Raw genomic sequence first — 19,715 nt, 5'->3', positions numbered from 1 at the left:
GATGTGCAGCCAGAAAGAATTTTGATTGTATAGCAAATGGTATTCAGTTCATTTGTAATGTATTTTGCATGTTGGATTCATCTTAGATCTTCTTGGACACTTCACATAGGCAGAGTTTTGAAAAATTGGAGCAAGTGCAGTGTCAAGCGACCATAGGTCACGAAATCTGACTATTCACTTCGCCAGCAACATATGAGAAAGCACCACAAAATCAAAACCACAAGAAGTTGTAGATTGTGTAGCAGAATAGCTACCAAAATTAATGTCCAATAGTATCACGTAAGTTATAAAATAAAAAAAATAACCCACTGAAGATAGTACCAAATTAGCTGAAACATGTCTGGGTGAAACAATATAGAGAAAAGGTGTCTTCCATAAAGCGGAATTCCTCTTCCCATTTCGTAGCAAGCATGGATGTAAGAAGAAGAACTTCAACATCACAAGATGTTTAAGAAGTCCAAAATATGAGCCAAAATGAAACTCGCAAAAGTGTAAAAGAAAAACTGTTTGAAAGATTTGTAGCCAGTAATGGTAGGCAGTGCACCATTACCAAGGAAGATCTATGTAACTGGGTCCTCTGGTTATACATATTCAGGATATTATATGGAAAAGGATGTTGCATAGTTAGAAAGTTTATTTAAAGTAAACATGTAGATATGTCACCAATAGGTAACACTATAGAGAAATTCGTCGCTGATATATAGATGAAGCTTCTTGTTGCTCCTTAAAATGCTATGTATTAAGCCAATCAGCCAGATTTCATGCAAGACCTGTGTGCAAACTGCACTTCATCATTTTGAGCGAAAAAAGATAGAGTCGCTTATGCAGTCAATGAATGCTATCACACATTCATATACAATAATGCCAGCGATAAGTGTCATTGGATTAATGTTGCCTCAGCTTTATATCAGTCTTCACGAACTGCAAGGCAAATTAGGACCAAAAATTTAAAAATCTTTAGTTGCAATAATATTATAACAGGCGAAGCAAAATCTTGAGAAATGGGAGAGAAGAATTTAAATATTGCACCTGAAATGTCTTCTTGTCAGTTGCAGAAATTAATCATCCCTTTTCTCTACTCTTGGCCTGGACATAATGACACCTCTGTCTTCCAGAAGACAATGAAAAGACTGTTAACATAGATTGGATTCCACACGGAACTAATATTGTGATTCAGCTTTTCGATAAGGAAGTGGTTCGACAGCGAATTTTTTAGAAAATTTTCCAACAAAATAATTTGTGAGTGCATTTCTAAACATCAGTAATTTGTGAATTGTCTGTTTACATCACCACATTTTACGAATTTGATCATGTACACTTGGTATGCATGTGACCTTCCCGTATAAAAATAAAATTTTTTTTGTTTATATTTTAACTCATGAAAACTGATAAATTTTGACGTAAGGAGCGCTATGCCATGGCCCTGTGAGCTCAGTCTGAATAAACTGAAAAATTCTTACCTGAAGATGGTGTCGCCGGATAACGCTGTCTCTATATCTGCTCGTAAATGGCACAGCTTAGTGCACTGCTGGCCTATCTACTGATACCGGACAACATTTGTCTGAGATCTGAATTATCAGAAAAACTGACTTTGCTGAACAGCTGGTCGTCTGATTACTAAAGAACTCATGACTATGATCCGAGAAAATTTATGAAATATTTAAATTTAAATAAATGACTGAATTGGGACTGGCAATGACTTTGGCCAAAATTATTCGCTCCTTTTTTTGGTAAAAATTATACTTTGGTAAATTAAAAATTATACTTTGGTAAAAATTATACTTTGAAAATCCCTCATATTATTGAGAAAGATAATTATATGAAAATTTGAACATTACAAATCTGGGTCAACTGGTGCTGACAAATCACAAAAAGATTGAAACAAATTCATGTTAACATCTCAGACAAGTGACTTAACCAGATGCATGCCAATAAAAATAATAAAATTTACCTTACAATACATGGCTATGAACTGCACTTTACGAGCAAGACTACAACTGCACTGTAGCAGCGAGCAACTGCAGTTGCTGCCGAGACTGCTCTGACCTGCAATTCTATTGCAGCAAAGATATTTTCTGTCGCGGGTAGCACGAGAGCGATACATGAAAATTATATTTGCTCCAGCAGAGTGGTGAAACCCTTACATAACCCTCCACAGGGCGGGGGGGGGCGGTAAATTTGGCAGCGATGGTGAGTCGATTACGCTTGCCATTAGCAACAAATTTTTCTATTGCAAATAGATATGAAATATTTAGTTTACTAAGTCTACAAAATGAGTTTTGGTAATTAATATACACATGTTTCATGTAGTTACAGAGTATATATGAAATCATTGACAAATTATATAAGTAGTGAACATACAAAGGTAGACATGAATATTATGAATCGGATAAAGTGCATATGCACTGTCAGTTCAGAGTCTTTAGTATCTTTTATAAGAAGAAGGTGAGGAATGGAAAGAATAGCATCATGGTTGTAGCACAGTGGGTTGCACATAACTGCATTGAAAAGTCCGTATCTTTTCACAGAAGTAGAACACCAGGTGTGTCAATCTGAAGGTCTCTTTTCTGAAGCATTTATCAATGTAGCCAAGACACTGAAATGTAGTATTAATATTGTATGTTGCCCTTTCGGTAGTACATTAGGTACACCAAGCAGTAGGCCCATAATAATATCTCTGTTGGTCAGTGTGGTGGACAGCTTGATATGTCAACAACACATTCTTGCAGAATCCATAATCTGTACATCAACACAGAATTAGTGCAAAAAATCCAAACAGAGTGCTCCATGACCATGAGCATGGGCAGGATATAGAAAAGCCTCATTAATTGGTGATAATTGGGTCAGAGGTTGAAGGATACATTTAGTTTCGCTAGAATTCTCAAAAATTTTAGAAACAGTAATGTACAGGCAGCTTCTCAACCATCTGACCACAAATAACATATTATCAAGAACACAGTTTGGATTTCTGAAGGGTTCTGATATCGAGAAGGCTATTTACACCTACAGTGAAAATGTACTTAATTCATTAAATAACAAGTTACAAGCAGCAGGTATTTTCTGTGATTTGTCAAAGGCATTCCATTGTGTGAACCACAACATCCTTTTAAACAAATTAGAATTCTATGGTGTCACGGGCAGTGCTGCAAAATGGTTTAAGTCATACCTCGCTAACAGGAAACAAAGGGTGCCAGTGCAAGGGACTAGTGAATTAAGTCATCAGTCATCATCAGAATGGGTAGAAATTACATGTGGTGTCCCACAAGGATCCATCTTAGGGGCATTGCTTTTTCTTGTGTACATTAATGATCCCTCATCAGTTACACTGCCAGAAGCAGAGTTCGTTTTGTTTGCAGATGACACAAGTATTGCAATAAATAGTATGTCGAGTGTAGTTCTAGAAAGATCTGCTAATGATATTTTCATGGATATTGATAAATGGTTTAAAGCCAACTCATTGACATTAAACTTCGAAAAGACTCAGTATATGCAATTCAGAACCCTTTAATGAGGTTTCCACCCAGCCTATGCATAAAGTATGAAGAAGAGCAGATAGAAGAGGTTTACAGTCTTAAATTCCTGGGATTACAACTTGATAATAAATTCAGTTGGGAGGAGCACACCACAGAACTGCAGAAACGCCTTAACAAATCTGTATTTGCAATTCGAGTGTTAGTAGACATAGGCGCCATAAAAATGAAAAAGCTTGCATACTTTGCCTACTTTCATTCCATAATGTCATAAGGTATAATATTTTCGGGTAATTCTTCAAGTCAAACAAAAGTTTTCAGAGTCCAAAAGCGTGTAATACGTATTATTTGTGGAGTAAATTCATGGACGCCCTGTAGAAACCTCTTCAAAGAACTGTGTATACTAACTACTGCCTCTCAGTATATTTACTCCTTAATGAAATTTGTCCTAAATAATATATCTCTTTTTCCAGCAAACAGCTCAGTTCATACATACAATACCAAGAACAAAAATGATCTGCACAAGGACTTAAAAGCCCTTACTTTATTTCAAAAAGGGGTCCACTACTCAGGAACTCTCATCTTCAATAATTTGCCAGCAAACATAAAAAATTTAGTTACAAATAAAGATCAGTTTAAAAGGAGCCTGAAAGATGTACTAGTGACCAACTCCTTTTACTCCATTGACGAATTTTTTAATAGAAACAAATGATGTATTGTATATATATTCATACTATTCTATTCCATTGACGAATTTTTTAATAGAAACAAATGATGTATTGTATATATATTCATACTATTAATATTGTTATTTCAGCTTTTTATAAAAAATTGACATGTTCCACATCCATGAGGATCTCCTCAGCACAGATCTATGGAACGAAAAACTAATCTAATCTAAGTCTAATAACATTTTGTGATAATTCTAGCATCTGTTGGTCGTATGGTGAACCTGTTTTAGCTATGCTGTCGGCCCACATTGTACATATGAACAGTCAAAAAAAACTGTCTCATCTATTTTTCTGTTACCATATTCACCTGCATGTGAGCCCAAAGCACAAATCATAATTTTGTTTCTCTGCTCTGCTCAGTTGATATCTAAGGTCACAAACATTAAATTCCTGTTTTCTCACCTCATCGTTGGTATCTCATTATGCTAAAGGCAAGGCTAGCTAAATCTTTCATAGTGTGTAAAACGAATGCTGAGGATTTCAGAACCACTAAGAGTGTTACCAATCTCTCTACCAAACCAAAAGGTGATGTACATTGTAAGAATGAATATTTCAGTATTTTTACAATGATAGAGTTTTCAGCAGGTGGCCAGGAACTGTTGTTTAAAGTAACATGTTCTTCATTGGAATCTTGGGAAACCACCATTTTCTTCAAGTAACGTCGAGGGAGGTCACAATTTGTCATTGCCACACAATTTGTAGATGCCTTGCAAAATCTAGTGCCCAAATTCATAGGCAGAAGGCAAATATCTGCTACAGAATGTGTTTAAAGAAAGTGATGTCAGTGAGGACTCTGAAGTGTCTGAATATACCACAGTTGTGCATGTGGTGCATTTACTATTTGTTCTTTATGCTCTGATTCTAATTTAACGTTTATTACAGACTTAACAACTGTCAAAAAGGACACCTGTCACCAGCCTGTACATGAAAATTTTGTAAATTAATATGAATAATTATCTTGAATATTAATTAAGATTTCATAACTTCCAATACTGAGACTTGGTTAAAAAACAAATCAAACATATGGGACTGACGGCTCATCTACGAATCTGAATTTTACAAAAATCTATTTTTCTCAAAACTTTGTGTCTTTATGTTAGGCCCTTATGATTGTTAGTGTCCCATATATTCTGACTACCATGGTCGGGGGATTGTGGATATAATACTTTATGATCACTGTGTGGAAGCTACTAGCTTTTTCAAACAAGGAGCACCTATGAATGAACTTACAAAATAGATAAAAACTGAAGGAGATCGTTGTATTGTTATCATTGTCATGGCCAGTTATGTTCCCATAACTAAAGTACATAGTGTAAATGTAATATGAAAGTAATCATAAACCCCGTTGAGAAAAAAACTCTTTCTGTTGTTGAAATTCCACACAGACATGATCTTCTGGATTCGTCATGTGTGAATCAATATGAGAAAAGCCAACAAAGAATACTCAAAGATATGCAAGGCTTAGCAAAATTTATATTTCGTAAGTGTAGACTCCCATACAAAGAGACTGCTACAGAAGACATGGAATGCATTTTAACACAAGTGGGAAGACTCTCTTGTGCAGAAAAATTAGCTGGATGCTGGAAGCAATTAATAGGCAAGAAGATTTAGTTGATGTTGTTCCAGCTCCTTCATTAATGCCACAAATTCCACAGAAGGAACTACTTCTCTCACAAAAGCAGCTGAATCTATTATAACTGGAAATCAACCATTACAGGAAGATGCATAATTTGCTGAAGATGAAGTAGCAATAGCACCACTACCATCAGCAGAAGCAACTTCAGAAGGGAGTGTTAGACTTCGATCCAGAAAGAAAACAGCTCCATTGATGCCTCTCAAGGATTTTTTATCAGCAGGCAATATTGTATAAACAATTGTTTAAACAGTGCATGTAAGTCATAAAACAAAAATCTGTTAATAGTTTTCTATTGGAATGCACAGGGATTAAACAGGAAGTTACGTCCAATAAAAGTCAATCTGAAATAGTGGTTAAAAAATAGATTTTATGTAAAAAAGGAGCATTGATTAAAACATGTGCAAGCATGCACTACTGTTATTAAAAAGTTTGAAATGATAGGTAAGTATTGTAGAGTTAACAAAAAAGGAGAGGGTTCATGCATATATGAGTATGTTGGGACAGGGTTTGATTCAAAGGAAATTAAATTAATAACATTGTATACTTAGAAAAAAATTTGAGTATTGTGTAAGTGAATCAATCAAACTGAAGGTGATTTTTGTGGGTGTATATACACCACCATCATGCAATTTTACTGTTTTCTTGCAAAGGCTTGAAACAATGCTAAATGAATTCAAACATCAACTAAAGAATGCAATTGTTCTCACAGATTTTAATCATAATCAAAAAATAAGGGTGATAAATGACATCAACTGAGTAATATGTTCTTATTTTATAAAGTGACAGCAACGGTATTTGAAGGATATGAAACAATGATTGACCAAGTATTAATTATCAACAAGAACCAATGTGAACATATCACTGAGTAGTAAATTCTGGGTTTTCTGATCATAACACAGTCATATTGACCTTAATATTCTCTCTAATGAGGATCTGGTGCTTAGTGATAAATACTGAGCGAGCAGAACTATGAACAAAGATGGCATACAAAATTTTAATCACATGTTGAAAAATGTAACTCAGCAATAGAATCAATCTACAATTTAGATAAAAGTTTGAGTCATTTCTCGCAAGTTACAGGCATTGTTTTATTGTTTCATTTCCAATAAATCAAGAGAAATTTAAGGTTAAATTAAAGATATTGGTAATTCCAGCAATGAAAAAGGTCAAAAAATATCCTCAGAAAGTTAAACAAATCTTCCAGTAACACTGACATGTTACATCCTAGAGAAAATTTACACAAAACTATAATAAAATTATAATAGCAGTTAAGAAGCTTGATAATGACTCACATGTATTAGGACAAGTAGTAACAAAATAAGATCAGTGTGAGAGGTAATGAATGGGAATATTGATAGACAAAAAAAAAACAATAACTCTGTGATTGAAAGTGAAGGTAGAACTTTTGAGGACCCACTGCCGATAGCCAACATACACAAAAACATTACAGAAATACAGCAATATACCCAATTCAAAGCAAATACAGTTCCAGCTAAATTATGCTATTTCCCATGAATGGTAAGACTGTGTTTCTATACCCTGTAACTGCTTTAGAGGTCTAAAATGCTATAAATAAACTAAAAGATGAAAGTTTTACGTGGCAGTGACTGGATTCCAGACAAAGTAATAAAACACAATGCATGATATATGTACTTCGGAGCTTGCTGATATCATTAATGTATGAACAGGAGTCTTTCCAGAAGAACTAAAGAATTTGACTATCAAGACATTGTACAAGAAGGGTGACCACTCTGATATTATTAACTATCAACTCATATCATTGATACCTTGTTTTTCGAAAATAATTCAAAGCACAATGTGTGAAAGACACTCTCAATAAAAATCAAATATTGGTTAATAAAGAAATTGGTTTTAGGAAAAATGTGTCAACTGATTTTAAAACTGATCATAAATTCCATAGATAGTAATGAACTAAATTGTGGCATGTTTATGGATCTATCCAAGATACTGTATGTAATCAACATATAATTTATTGCCCAGGACGCTGCCCTGTTACAGGATTTGTGGAATGGCATATGATTCATTCCATTCATATATAGGTGGAGTTTACTCATCAGCACACCAGAGAGTCACATATAGAGTGTACTAGAGTTCAATAATAGAACAATTGCTGTTCTTAATATTTTGAAATGATATGCCAATCCACAAAAATAAAATAAAAAAGTTAATTATCTTCTGTAAAGAAAACTTATATTAAAGTGACATGTTCCACATCATTATGAAATGTCGTATTCATGATCTATGTAACAAGAATTAATGTATGTTTATATGTACATATCAGTAGCAGATACAGTTTTGTTTGCCAATGACACCAGTGTGTTTATTAAAGCTATGTTCCAAGCTGCCATACAGATTAGAAACACAGTGGCTACAGAAAAAGCATACACTTGGTTGAGAGGTAACAGATTAATTGTGAATGACATGAAGCTGTTTGGATAAATTTAAGCCATACAACAAACAAACTAGGAATCAGTTTAACAGTAGAACTTGGAAAGTGTAAGATAGACCAAACTCCTCTTGCTGAATTTTTAGGAGTATGGCTAGAAGAACATTTAAGGTGGCATAAGCATACAGAATTGTTAAATAAAAAATTAAGTCTTTATTGCTGTGTTCTTAAAATGTTTAAAATTTCGTGTAGTACTGATGCAGTGTTACATTCCTAATTTGCACTGACATATAGCATGTTGAGGTAAGGCAGCATGTTTTCAGAGAAGTCTTGTCTGGCTAATCACTGATTTGTACTTCAAAAGAGAACCACAAGAACTTAGAGAATCTGGTAAAAATTTATTGAAGGGGCTAAAAATCGTAACCCTACTTTGTATCTACATTTATGAAAGTGTATTTTTGTGAAGACATGCGAAGAACTTCCTGTTTCAAGAGTCAGCACATACCTATGAAACAAGAAGCAGAGACTTTTTTCACAGAGAAATACACACAAAAGGCACATACAGAAAGATACTGTTTATCAGCCATGTATTCTGTTAGGTTAATTAGTAAAGGAAATAAATTAAGTATCGGAATTTGTGGGGAAACAAGTACTTTTGCTGCATACGAACAATGACGACCTAGAGGGAGAGAGAGACTTCCCCTACTCTTTCTCTCCATAGAACAGTGTAGAATGACATAGATATAAGACACACTGAGTTTGAGCAGAATGCGGTGAGTAGCTTCCACAAAAATCTCTATTTTTTGTTGTTTTTTACAGGTAGCAGTGAAGAAAGATTAAAAGCTGAAACTTGGAGATTATGTGTGTTTCAAGGTAAAAATAAGATGTAGATGTTTGCCCTAGGTAACTTCAGTACCTTTCGAGATTTCGAAAAAAGTGGATTTGTAACTAAAAAAACGTAAGAACGTAGTAGATTATCCTATAGTTAAACATAGCTCTGATAATGTAAAATAGAATACTTTATTCTCCGTAAGAAGTAATGAAGACATACCATACTGCAGTGCATTTACTGAGTTTTACAAAGCTACAGAGATAACAAAATAGACAGTTCATGTGATGTAACCCATTCAAGATTCCATTGAAAAAATTGTGCCAGTTGTAATTAAATAGATATGAAAGACAAATTAAAAGGAAGTCTTCATCAAATGTAGATTTCTTTGTTGAAATTAATGACCACAATAAAATAAATCAGTAATAATGTAGTATGCAGAGAGGGTGCTTCTTGAGCACTGAGGCAGGGGCGCTAGTATTTTAGAAGTGAGTATTCCGTTTCGAATTGTATAGGCAACCTCAGATCTGCCCTTGCAGAACAGTCTTTTGTCAATAGTGTTTGTCGCCATCAGCACTGAGCTTTGTGATGAAATGTATTGCGACATAATATGCAACTGACAATCTGAATCATTGAATGACTGTGTACTTACACATTTTATTGACACTGAGAATCTTTAAGATTGCACACTTATAGAGTTGATGGCACTCAACGTTTGTGTGAACTGCAATATTTGAATAACCTTTTTCGTTTTAATCTAACATGGTTTCTGAGTTGCCCATCCTATTATCAGTCTGCATGGAAAACAACGTAGAAATTTATCAACTTAAGGTGAGCAATAAATAGAACTTTGAATTACTAGTTTCATAACAGTGATCACCAAGAAATGTAATATTGAGGAGATTTAGGTTCCAAATTGTGCCAAGTGCTGGTTGCAGTAGGTGAGTTGTAACCACTAACTTGCCTGCTAGTGAAGGTCGAAGGGAGATAGACAGTACAAAGAATATAGTCTAAATCACCTACCACTCCACAGAATGAAGTCACCTCAGTAATATGTCAACTGAACTTAGCCGAGCAGTGCTTGTTGACTCCTTTTGTAATTTCCTGTTACTCCTGACTAGTACTGGAAGAAACACAAAGTTACAGAAGTGTCCTAACGTAATTTCGAAAAGACAAATGCGAGTGCGATCAGTCAATCACATTATGCTGTATGGTTAAGTGAGTGTTGGACTCCGTTTCAGAGAGACTGGAGGTTCACTGGTGCATGATAAAAGATGTGATCGTTTGCTAGTCATTATTTGGATCACGCCAATGGCAAACAAGTTCCACATCAGCTCTTTGGCATTTCTTTCTCGAATAGCTGCAAACAAAGCTGATAATTACAAGAGATTAATGTGAAGGGACATGTTTGATTTGTTAAATAAATAAATCTGGAAGGTATTAATGTAAATATACGTAAATATATTCATGATTCGAAAGAGCCAGCAACATAGATGCTTACATATCGAAAGCTATGAGAACAAGAGATGATATGTGACAGCAAGACATCTCTTTGCTGGTCGCAGAAAAGAATGTGAAGGCTACACCTTCCTTTGTTACCATAGAGAGTAATACAAGCACTTATTAACATTAGTGGACTCTTTAGTCCATACATTTAATATTTCATAAACTTTAAGGAAGATAAATTTTCGAAGGGGTGTTACATTTGCTCCCTTGAATAACTACAATACAGCCTGCCACAAGAGTGGTCATTCTACTTAAAAATACAACAACAAAGTTACAAGGTTGGTATACAAAAGAAAAAACAAAATACAATTTGTATATTTTAAATAAGCAACTTGTTAAGTCAGGTTCATATATTATTGGAAAGATTTTAAAAAGGCTGTGTGGTTGCTTCCAATAATTCTTTGCAATAATTTCTTTCAGCCCGATTTGGAAGTCATTTTCAGTCACTTGAATGTCAGTTATTTGTACATGATGTGTTAATTTAATGTCTGAGCAGTACCATTGTTCTGAGGGTATGTGGATAATTCAGTTAGGTGACGTGTTCACGGTCGGCTGGGTGGCCGAGTGGTTCTAGGCGCTTCAATCTGTCACCGCGCGACCGCTACGGTTGCAGGTTCGAATCCTGCCTCGGCCATGGATGTGTGTGATGTCCTTAGGTTAGTTAGGTTTAAGTAGTTCTAAGTTCTAGGGGACTGATGACCTCAGATGTTAAGTCCCATAGTGCTCAGAGCCATTTTTGAACTTGTGCACCCGCTTGAAATGGTGCAGTACATTAGTCCACAGCTGCAACTACATTGTGGGTGGCTTCTATGATGTCGGCCTGTGGGCATGAGCTCTGTTAATTTGGGTTTGCATTTGCGACAAAAGTGTCGCCATACCTTGTTCATACCGCAGTTGCAATGCTGTTGCCTGTGTGAACTTCCAGTTTTCAGTGGCGCAACTTAAGAGATGCAAGTTCTGCCATACCACAAAAAGTTCAACTTTCCTTCTGCCACTGCTCCGTGGTGGCCGTATTTGAAACATAAGCATTCTGTCGCAGTTATCGTGGAGTAAATGTTCCTGTGCTCCATTCGATTTCGGTGTGTTTCCAGCTTATTACTGAAAAAGTCTAAACAGTGGTCGGCAGAGGCACTTCTGCAGCTACTAGAGGAACAACAACCTATGTTTAATTTTCTGTTACAGTGTGTGTATGTAAGTATGTGTGTTTGTATGTGCGTGTGTGTGTGTGTGTGCAATATTTGCAAACCAATACGTAGTCTTATCCCATAATCTTCAAAGAGTTTTTAATAAATAGATATAATAAGTCACCAAAAATGCGAGTCATATAAATTTCGTCATTTGTGAGACCAGGCACTGTATAAGTTGCAGATTATATGCAGGAAATAACCCAGAAGTGTGATGTGACAGCTGTTAAACTAAAAATTAGTTATTATAAGTACCTACATTAACGAATACAATAAGATTCTTGGAAGAGTAGCGTGTCTGCAGATGATATTTAAATGCCAGCTGTTGGATAGTTTGCCATAGCAGGCAACATTTCGTTTTTGTGAGTTACTTCTTTTGTAAATGTATCTCATTTACCCTATATGAAATACAGTTTTGGTTACAACATTTGGGATTCATCTTTCTTGTATTTAAGTCTTGTCACAGCTCTAATGTTATAAGCTGCAAAATAACACTTATACTCACCCATATGTTTTCCATGTTGAAAGCTGTGCTACTTTATAGTATAGAATTTGTGGCATACTGTGCGAATGGCAGCTCACTAAGCCTTTTATTGTGTGAGGGTAGTCTTAAAAACAGTCAAGCCTGAAAGTTCGTTTCTTTATAGTGAATTTCCATTATCTTTCTGCAAGAGCTACAAGTCTGTCAGTTCACATGAGTACTAAAGTATTCACTTTGTTTTTTAGTTGCATTGTCGAATGGATATTTGAATGTTCAGTAATGGAACAATACAGTACAGTACAGTTCTGTGACAGCCCTTTTTAACTGAGGACCCATCCATGGTTGGATATGATGCAGCCTGTTTGTATTTTAAAGCTTCATCTTCGAAGGCTGGAGAAGTGTTTAAAGGAGTCCTGTGGCTCAGAATCCTTCCTTTTACTGTTGCACTCCCAGGAGACAACAGCCTAGCTCTCCACAAAGTAACGCTGTCTTCTCCTCCTTGTTTTTTTAGCATTCCACCAGGGACCGAGACTAATTGTAAAGCACCTTTTCTTCACCTTAACACACTGATTACTGACTGTCCTAACATCTTGTTGTTATTTGGTTCAGGTTTATAGCATAAAAGTTTAGGTCCCTTGTACCATTTCTTTTGTTCACAGTGAGCTTTCATGTTTGAATACATTATGCCCAAGTCTCTTGTATTTACTTTCCTTAATCATCCAGATACTTTTTTTTATTTTTTAAATTTTTTTCAAAGCTTAAATTATTAGGTTAACAGCTTTGCAGTTTTTCGTTATAGTACTATTTGACTCTACTTAGAGAACAAACGAAAGGATTCAGTAATTCTGTGTTATTGCGGTGTAATTCAGTTGGTTCAGAAATTACAGTTCAGTATCTGTATTCATTTTTTCCTACATACTAGCTGTTCTTTCAGTGACTCGTTGTCATTCTATAGAATTATAATACTTAATCAGTTCCATATAATTTTGTGATTATGCTCCCTCTACATGAAGTGAGTGTCATAGTATTTCATTGCCTTTGGCATGATGAACATTCAGCAATGCTCTGATCTGAGGCACAATTGTGCACCCGGAAAAATAAGTGCTAAACCTATACAAGTCAAAATATTTTCAACATAACAAAAAATCATAAGTAAAAGTAAATTTATGATATTGCATGTCTTTGTTAAATTAATATATATGTATGTATGAAGATAGATAGAACTTCAGTGAAGGTTGCTTCTATGTCACTGACACATGTGCTGGCTGTGAGTGTACTGTTCGCTCCAAAGCAAAGCCAAGTCATCTGGTGCTTCCGTTTAGGTATTATTTACATGTAGTTCATGAATTTGCAATCATTCAATTAGTGCGGTAATTCACACATGTCCAAAACAACAGACATCATATCCATATAAGTATATAGTTCTGGCAACACCGGTCATGACCTTCTTCTGTGCGAATGCACACATATTGCCCTAACTCTTACGGGACTTGGTAAGAATGTCTCCCATGACTAATGAGTGTGTTGGGGTGGGACACTACGAATGTAGTGTGTGGACATACAAAGTGAGAATGTGGGTCTCGCTGGAGGTGTGTGCGAGATAGTCCCTGCAGTCTCGCTATGCTCTGTGCGCTTGGCAGCTGAGATGGATAGAGCGTCTGCCATGTAAGCAGGAGATACTGGGATCGAGTCCTGGTATGGGCACACATTTTCACCTGTCCCTGTTGATATATATCAACGTCCGTTCACAGCTGAAGGTATTAATATAATTCTAATTTCGTTCTAGATGGCATCAGGTCATCAATGGTGTCTGTTCTTTTGGACATGTCCGAAAGAACAGACACCATATCTATATAAGTATATGTTCCTGTAATGTCAAGGGAAGTAATGTCCAATGGTTTACATGACCAGATGGAATGCAATTAAGTCTTATAGGTTTTGTTAATCGATTTTGCTTTTTGGCAGATGAAACAAGGATGTGACAAGCTATTTACTTTTTGTCGCATGCTGGGAAAGTAGCAAAATAGGTTAAGTTTCCTTACACACTTCGTGGTATTGTAGTGCCCCCTGGCATAATGTGTATATTAAGTTAATCTTCACTTTCGTACCATACAGTATGCATTCAGACCAAGAGTTTGTGTTGAAAGGCCTTCTACCATACGTTATTGTGTATGGTGTAATATTGTCCCAAACTGCTTGCATTATCCTATTTCAGCTGTGTTCTCACTTTGTGTCAGTGTGGAACTGCTTCTTGTAATTTTTCCGTGTTTCTGTATGTATCAACACAGTATTGTCGGCAGTGTTTACCTTTCACGATTAAAATGCGATAGTTGTTATTTGTTCTAAAGTTTCTGCATTTTTGGTTAGACTTTGAGGCAGCGTAGGAAATGCATCAGCTATGATGTTCCATTTTCCTGCTATATGAATTATTTCAAACGAATATTCCAGTAAGAACAACGGCCATCGCACCAGGTGTGGGTGTACTAAACTGTATGACCTCAGTAAATTCAAAGTTTAGTGATCAGTGTACACCGTTATGTTTCTACCATAAATGTAGTAATTGAATTTTTTGAGTGCCCATACTATTGCTAATGTTTGTAATTCCGTTGCTGAATAGGAATGTTCACATTGAGTAAATATTTTACTCCCAAAGATAATTATTTTTACTTCATATTTACCTTAATCTTGATCAATTGGAAACAGACATGAGCCCAAACCTATGTATGAGGCGTCTGTAGCGACATGAAAATGTTTGCTCATATCAGGATGACATAAGATACATGAATTTATTAATGCTTCCTTGATTGCGTCAAATCCATTAATACATACCTGTATCTACAGCCATAAGGCGTTTTTCATAAGTAGACTAAGTAATGCTGAACTATTTAGTATAACTGGTCACATACGAAATGGCAGAAAAAAGAATAGAGTCCAAGTTAACTGTTTGTTTGTATTTGAAAATGTGAATTCCTTGATTGTACTGTTGTTATTGGGATCTGGTTGTATTTCTTGTGATAATATCATGTGTCCTAAAAACATAATCTTCTCTCTTGTAAACTTTTGTAGATTTGCCATTACTCCTGCCTGTGAAAACTTCTCTAATGTTTGTGGGCCATGTAGATGTTTTTACCACGTATTTGTTGTTATCAGAATGTCACCAAGATATAACATTACACTTCTAGGAGTTCTGGACCTAGTACTGTGTCTAAAACAATAATGGACACTCCAAAATGAGATTAAGTCCAAAAGCTAGGAGGGAAAATTGGTAACTCCTACTACCAAAATTAAAGGCTGAATATTTTATAGACCGTGGCGTTAAATTTATTTGCCAGTTGGAACATTGCAAATCGATACTTGTAAGATATTTCACGTTATGGAACTTCTGGAGCTGTTCATCGAGGTTTTCAGGTCTCATATGTACTAGTTAGATTATCTTACTTATAGCTTGTGCATCTTACACGAGGCAAATGCTTCCATTCGGCTTGGTTATAGCTGGCAATGAACTGCAACATTGTGATATAGAGGGTTCAATTATGTTTCATTCAAGTATTTGTGTAATTTCATTCTTTCTCACTGCTGCTCACTTTGATCATATGTCTGTGTAGGTGTGACAGAATACGTCTTGGGAGAGAACTTCCATAATGTAAATATAAGTTTTAATAAACCCTTGTTTAAGGGTAAATACCTGTAAATAAGGTAGCAACAGATCATATAACTTACCTTGTTGTTCTTTTGTAATCACAGTAAATTCGGTTACTTATCACCTACAAATTTCTTTGAATCTGTTATGTCGCTATTGGTCACTGTTCAAGTGACGTTATGGCTAATATGATTTCCTAATAATTGTATTCGACAGCTTTGACAGTATTTAGCTTGATATAAGTTTTGTTTGTCCAGAATTACTCCAATCTTTTCGTCATTGTCTGTTAAGAAACATTTTCTTGGAGAGAAATCGATAACTCCATCTTTTTCCCTTAAAAACTTCACGCCTATAAGGCAGTCCATTACTAACTGATCAGTCACCAGGAACAGGTATGTCATAACTCCATTTCGCAATTTAACTATTACTAAAACCTGCCATCTCACCCCAAGTGACTTAACGATAACTGTGCTAACGAATCTACACTTTTGGACAGGAAAGTATGAACGGAAACCTAGTTCCCTCATTCTTTTATACAGATTATATGGCACAGTGCATATTTCTGTCTTCATATCGAAAACAACTGTGGTCGGGTCATCACCAGCAACAGCTTGTGCTGTGGCATAAATTCCTTCGTTCTGAGGACGACAACATTATGTTTTCTCTTCCCTCAACTAGTCGCGAAAATCTGCATCATTATTGTATCTTAGTAAGTGTACACGATTTGTCAGATTACCATTTCCTTTAGTTTGTTTTTCTTTGTTAGGCTGAAACAGGTTGTTTCCCCAGCTATGATCCCCAGTCATCCACAGGGGATATGATAAGATCGTCTTCAGTGTGACCTACCATCATTAGACCGCTGTGGCTGATTTGCCACTTCTGTTACGTTTACATGAGGATGTTGTGTCCTTCAGTCGTCCTGAATTACATGGCTTTTTCTGTTACTATGCATATTGTTTCAGTTATTAATTAAACAGGCTGGTTCCAAGGACAGTTAGCATTATTGTTCTGTGGATAGCACTGCCAATGACTATTCCCCTGAATAGTGTTACTATTGTTGTAAAGACGGTTAATGTAGTTACAGGTCCCACTGTTATTGTTATTTCTATTTCCTTATTATTATTGTACCTTGTATGGTATCGATTAGCGTTCTTTCGCTTTCAATTAAGTGAATTCAGTCCATAATTTGGAGGATCCGCATTCGCGTTCGGCTGCGGATTAGCCGGTGCTATACAATTTACTGTTTTTGCAATGTAGATTATGTTGGCTAAACAGCCGCGACAGTGTGGAATGAGCCGATTGGCTATTGTTATTATGCTTGCCATAATTATATGTCCTCTTGAACCAAGTACAACCAATCGAGTGCAGACACAAAATACTCGAGATCCGCTTTCTGGTACTTGAATTAACTTTTCTTATAATTCGAAAGGTAGTTTTGACTTTAGAATTCTTAGAACATCGCACTTGGAGACTGGATCAGTCCAGTAAAGTATCAACTACAAGTATCTTTCAAAAATAAACTCAAGCTACCGTGGTGCTGACTGAAAAAATCTGGCTCAGAAACTCTTTTTCATAATCATTGTTGAGAAATGGTCGATCACAATTTAGTAAGGAAAGGAAGTTCAAATGGCTCATAATTGACAATTGTCCCCAGTTTCCATATCCAACAACACTGCCTCCTCTCACATGTATCCTAGTACATACACTAAAGAGCCAAAGAAGCTGGTACACCTGCCTAATATCGTGTAGGGCCCCGCGAGCAGGCAGAAGTGCCACAACACGACGTGGCATGAACTCGACTAACGTCTGAAGTACTGCTGGAGGAAACTGCCACCATTAATCCTGCAGAGCTGTCCATAAATCCGTAAGAGTACGAGGAGGTGAAGGTCTCTTCTGAACTGCACGTTGCAAGGCATCCCAATAACGTTCATGCCTGGGGTGTCTGGTGGCCAACGGAAGTGTTTAAACTCAGAAGAATGTTCCTGGTGCCACTCTGTAGTAATTCTGAACGTGTGGGGTGACGCATTTTCCTGCTGGAATCACCCAAGCCCATCGGAATGCACAATGGACATTAATGGATGCAGGTGATCAGACAGAGTTCAAAAATGGTTCAAATGGCTCTGAGCACTATAGGACTTAACATCTATGTTCATGAGTCCCCTAGAACTTAGAACTACTTAAACCTAACTAACCTAAGGACATCACACAACACCCAGTCATCACGAGGCAGAGAAAATCCCTGACCCCGCCGGGAATCGAACCCGGGAACCCGGGCGCGGGAAGCGAGAACGCTACCGCACGACCACGAGCTGCGGACTCCAGTCAGAGTCGTATCTAGAAGTGTCAGGGGTCCCATATCACTCCAAATGCAAACACCCCACACCATTACAGAGCCTCCACCAGCTTGAACACTCCCCTGCTGACATGTAGGATCCGAGGATTCCGGACGTCGTCTCCATATATGTACAAGTTCATCCGCTCGATACAGTTTGAAATGAGACTTGTCCGACCAGGCAACATGTTTCCAGTCATCAAGAGTCCAATGTCACTGTTGATGAGCCCAGGCTAGACGTAAAACTTCGTGTCGTACAGTCATCAAGGGTACACGAGTGGGCCTTCGGCTCTGTAAGCCCATTATCGATGATGTTTCTTTGAATGGTTTGCACATTGACACTTGTTGATCGCCCAGCATTGAAATCTGCAGCAATTTGGGGAAGGGTTGCACCTCTGTCTCGTTCAACGATTCTCGTCAGTCGTCACTGGTCCCCTTCTTGCAGGATCTTTTTCCAGCCGCAGAGGATTCCTGATATTCATGGTACACTTGTGAAATGGTCGTATGGGAAAATACCCACTTCTTCGCTACCTCAGGGATTCTGTGTCCCATCGCTCGTGCACCGACTATAATACCGCGTACAAACTCACTTAAATCTTGATAACCTGCCTTTGTAGCAGCAGTAACCGATCTAACAACTGCGCCAGACACTTGTTGTCTTATACAGTGTGAGTCAGGAGGTTTTCCCCCTGTTGCTGGAGGTTATTTCTTAGGTTATTTGGAACAAAAAATGGAAATACGGTAATGTGATCAGATCCACAATTAAGGAGCTACAACAGAGTTCCGAAACATGCCATGGTGTATGGAGCGGTACACTTGTGTTCACAGGACACACGATCAGTCTTTGGTAGACAAGTGCAGCGAGTGGTACGTTTGAATAACAAGTACGTTTTTGGTACTGAGGTCACTCTTCACTGTTATTGTCTACTGTGTACAGTACACTTTGTGATGCCATACAAGTCTTCATCGCAGGAGTGTGGAGATATGGGGTACATATTGGGCTTCTGTGGTGGTAAGTAATGGGAAAAACTATGTAGGAGTCCATTTGTTAGTGCAGGTTGCCTACATTAAGGGCAGGTATACACTCAGGGGCAAACGTATTGTTCTACTTTGATTGACAGGTAATTAATCTATTGTTGTTCTTTGATTGACAGGTACTTAACCTATTGTTCCCCCTGCCCCCTCTCCCTCCCTCAACCCCTCCCCCTCGCTGCTACAGGTACACTTACTGGTCTGAGTTATTGCAATAGGCCTCCTCTCACTTTTATCAATTTGATTGACTAATTAATTAAATTGATCAATTAGTTAATCTCTCAACCACTTGTAACTCCCCTCCCCTCTTCCCCTCCCCAAGAAAATGGCAGGAAGTTCAAGTTCCATCATGACAATGCAATATACTACAGTTACCTCCACTGATGTAGGAAAATGGCCGGAAAAAAGGGCACTTGGGCTACCTCCACTAACCTAAGTCATCTGACTGCCACCTCTTCCTAGGAATT

Source organism: Schistocerca cancellata, chromosome 2 (assembly GCF_023864275.1).
Source record: "Schistocerca cancellata isolate TAMUIC-IGC-003103 chromosome 2, iqSchCanc2.1, whole genome shotgun sequence".
Lineage (NCBI taxonomy): Eukaryota > Metazoa > Arthropoda > Insecta > Orthoptera > Acrididae > Schistocerca > Schistocerca cancellata.
The sequence above is the reverse complement of the archived record's forward strand: the minus strand, read 5'-3'. Positions refer to the sequence as shown.